Consider the following 4024-nt stretch of genomic DNA (forward strand, 5'->3'; position numbering starts at 1 on the left):
GTTAGGCTGGAGTGTAGTTGTGGTATAGTTAGGCTGGAGTGCTGGAGTGTTGTTGTGGTATAGTTAGGCTGGAGTGGTGTTGTGGTATAGTTAGGCTGGAGTGTTGTTGTGGTATAGTTAGGCTGGAGTGTTGTTGTGGTATAGTTAGGCTGGAGTGGTGTTGTGGTATAGTTAGGCTGGAGTGTTGTTGTGGTATAGTTAGGCTGGAGTGTTGTTGTGGTAAAGTTAGGCTGGAGTGTTGTTGTGGTATAGTTAGGCTGGAGTGTTGTTGTGGTATAGTTAGGCTGGAGTGTTGTTGTGGTATAGTTAGGCTGGAGTGTTGTTGTGGTATAGTTAGGCTGGAGTGTTGTTGTGGTATAGTTAGGCTGGAGTGTTGTTGTGGTAAAGTTAGGCTGGAGTGTTGTTGTGGTATAGTTAGGCTGGAGTGTTGTTGTGGTATAGTTAGGCTGGAGTGTTGTTGTGGTATAGTTAGGCTGGAGTGTTGTTGTGGTATAGTTAGGCTGGAGTGTTGTTGTGGTATAGTTAGGCTGGAGTGTAGTTGTGGTATAGTTAGGCTGGAGTGTTGTTGTGGTATAGTTAGGCTGGAGTGTTGTTGTGGTATAGTTAGGCTGGAGTGTTGTTGTGGTATAGTTAGGCTGGATTGTTGTTGTGGTATAGTTAGGCTGGAGTGTTGTTGTGGTATAGTTAGGCTGGAGTGTTGTTGTGGTATAGTTAGGCTGGAGTGGTGTTGTGGTATAGTTAGGCTGGAGTGTTGTTGTGGTATAGTTAGGCTGGAGTGTTGTTGTGGTATAGTTAGGCTGGAGTGGTGTTGTGGTATAGTTAGGCTGGAGTGTTGTTGTGGTATAGTTAGGCTGGAGTGTTGTTGTGGTATAGTTAGGCTGGAGTGTTGTTGTGGTATAGTTAGGCTGGAGTGTTGATGTGGTATAGTTTGGCTGGAGTGTTGTTGTGGTATAGTTAGGCTGGAGTGGTGTTGTGGTATAGTTAGGCTGGAGTGTTGTTGTGGTATAGTTAGGCTGGAGTGTTGTTGTGGTATAGTTAGGCTGGAGTGTTGTTGTGGTATAGTTAGGCTGGAGTGGTGTTGTGGTATAGTTAGGCTGGAGTGTTGATGTGGTATAGTTAGGCTGGAGTGGTGTTGTGGTATAGTTAGGCTGGAGTGTTGATGTGGTATAGTTAGGCTGGAGTGTTGTTGTGGTATAGTTAGGCTGGAGTGTTGATGTGGTATAGTTAGGCTGGAGTGGTGTTGTGGTATAGTTAGGCTGGAGTGTTGTTGTGGTATAGTTAGGCTGGAGTGTTGATGTGGTATAGTTAGGCTGGAGTGTTGTTGTGGTATAGTTAGGCTGGAGTGTTGATGTGGTATAGTTAGGCTGGAGTGTTGTTGTGGTATAGTTAGGCTGGAGTGTTGATGTGGTATAGTTAGGCTGGAGTGTTGTTGTGGTATAGTTAGGCTGGAGTGTAGTTGTGGTATAGTTAGGCTGGAGTGTTGTTGTGGTATAGTTAGGCTGGAGTGTTGATGTGGTATAGTTAGGCTGGAGTGGTGTTGTGGTATAGTTAGGCTGGAGTGTTGTTGTGGTATAGTTAGGCTGGAGTGTTGATGTGGTATAGTTAGGCTGGAGTGGTGTTGTGGTATAGTTAGGCTGGAGTGGTGTTGTGGTATAGTTAGGCTGGAGTGGTGTTGTGGTATAGTTAGTAGGCTGGAGTGTAGTTGTGGTATAGTTAGGCTGGAGTGTAGTTGTGGTATAGTTAGGCTGGAGTGGTGTTGTGGTATAGTTAGGCTGGAGTGGTGTTGTGGTATAGTTAGTAGGCTGGAGTGTAGTTGTGGTATAGTTAGGCTGGAGTGGTGTTGTGGTATAGTTAGGCTGGAGTGGTGTTGTGGTATAGTTAGGCTGGAGTGTTGTTGTGGTATAGTTAGGCTGGAGTGGTGTTGTGGTATAGTTAGTAGGCTGGAGTGTAGTTGTGGTATAGTTAGGCTGGAGTGGTGTTGTGGTATAGTTAGGCTGGAGTGTTGTTGTGGTAAAGTTAGGCTGGAGTGGTGTTGTGGTATAGTTAGGCTGGAGTGGTGTTGTGGTATAGTTAGGCTGGAGTGGTGTTGTGGTATAGTTAGGCTGGAGTGTTGTTGTGGTATAGTTAGGCTGGAGTGTTGTTGTGGTATAGTTAGGCTGGAGTGTTGTTGTGGTATAGTTAGGCTGGAGTGTTGTTGTGGTATAGTTAGGCTGGAGTGTTGATGTGGTATAGTTAGGCTGGAGTGTTGTTGTGGTATAGTTAGGCTGGAGTGGTGTTGTGGTATAGTTAGGCTGGAGTGGTGTTGTGGTATAGTTAGGCTGGAGTGTTGTTGTGGTATAGTTAGGCTGGAGTGGTGTTGTGGTATAGTTAGGCTGGAGTGTTGTTGTGGTATAGTTAGGCTGGAGTGTTGATGTGGTATAGTTAGGCTGGAGTGTAGTTGTGGTATAGTTAGGCTGGAGTGTAGTTGTGGTATAGTTAGGCTGGAGTGTTGATGTGGTATAGTTAGGCTGGAGTGGTGTTGTGGTATAGTTAGGCTGGAGTGTAGCTGTGGTATAGTTAGGCTGGAGTGTTGATGTGGTATAGTTAGGCTGGAGTGGTGTTGTGGTATAGTTAGGCTGGAGTGTTGATGTGGTATAGTTAGGCTGGAGTGGTGTTGTGGTATAGTTAGGCTGGAGTGGTGTTGTGGTATAGTTAGGCTGGAGTGGTGTTGTGGTATAGTTAGGCTGGAGTGTTGATGTGGTATAGTTAGGCTGGAGTGTTGATGTGGTATAGTTAGGCTGGAGTGTAGTTGTGGTATAGTTAGGCTGGAGTGTAGTTGTGGTATAGTTAGGCTGGAGTGTTGATGTGGTATAGTTAGGCTGGAGTGTTGATGTGGTATAGTTAGGCTGGAGTGGTGTTGTGGTATAGTTAGGCTGGAGTGTAGCTGTGGTATAGTTAGACTGGAGTGTTGTTGTGGTATAGTTAGGCTGTAGTGTTGATGTGGTATAGTTAGGCTGGAGTGGTGTTGTGGTATAGTTAGGCTGGAGTGTTGATGTGGTATAGTTAGGCTGGAGTGTAGTTGTGGTATAGTTAGGCTGGAGTGTTGATGTGGTATAGTTAGGCTGGAGTGTTGTTGTGGTATAGTTAGGCTGGAGTGTAGTTGTGGTATAGTTAGGCTGGAGTGTTGATGTGGTATAGTTAGGCTGGAGTGTAGTTGTGGTATAGTTAGGCTGGAGTGTTGATGTGGTATAGTTAGGCTGGAGTGGTGTTGTGGTATAGTTAGGCTGGAGTGTTGTTGTGGTATAGTTAGGCTGGAGTGTTGTTGTGGTATAGTTAGGCTGGAGTGGTGTTGTGGTATAGTTAGGCTGGAGTGTTGTTGTGGTATAGTTAGGCTGGAGTGTTGTTGTGGTATAGTTAGGCTGGAGTGTTGATGTGGTATAGTTAGGCTGGAGTGTAGTTGTGGTATAGTTAGGCTGGAGTGTAGTTGTGGTATAGTTAGGCTGGAGTGTTGATGTGGTATAGTTAGGCTGGAGTGTTGATGTGGTATAGTTAGGCTGGAGTGTTGATGTGGTATAGTTAGGCTGGAGTGTAGTTGTGGTATAGTTAGGCTGGAGTGTAGTTGTGGTATAGTTAGGCTGGAGTGTTGATGTGGTATAGTTAGGCTGGAGTGTTGATGTGGTATAGTTAGGCTGGAGTGGTGTTGTGGTATAGTTAGGCTGGAGTGTAGCTGTGGTATAGTTAGACTGGAGTGTTGTTGTGGTATAGTTAGGCTGTAGTGTTGATGTGGTATAGTTAGGCTGGAGTGGTGTTGTGGTATAGTTAGGCTGGAGTGTTGATGTGGTATAGTTAGGCTGGAGTGTAGTTGTGGTATAGTTAGGCTGGAGTGTTGATGTGGTATAGTTAGGCTGGAGTGTAGTTGTGGTATAGTTAGGCTGGAGTGTTGATGTGGTATAGTTAGGCTGGAGTGTAGTTGTGGTATAGTTAGGCTGGAGTGTTGATGTGGTATAGTTAGGCTGGAGTGGTGTTGTGGTATAGTTAGGCTGGA

The sequence above is a fragment of the Gobio gobio genome (genome assembly GCF_949357685.1).
Source record: "Gobio gobio genome assembly, chromosome: 6".
NCBI classification, from domain to species: Eukaryota; Metazoa; Chordata; class Actinopteri; order Cypriniformes; family Gobionidae; genus Gobio; species Gobio gobio.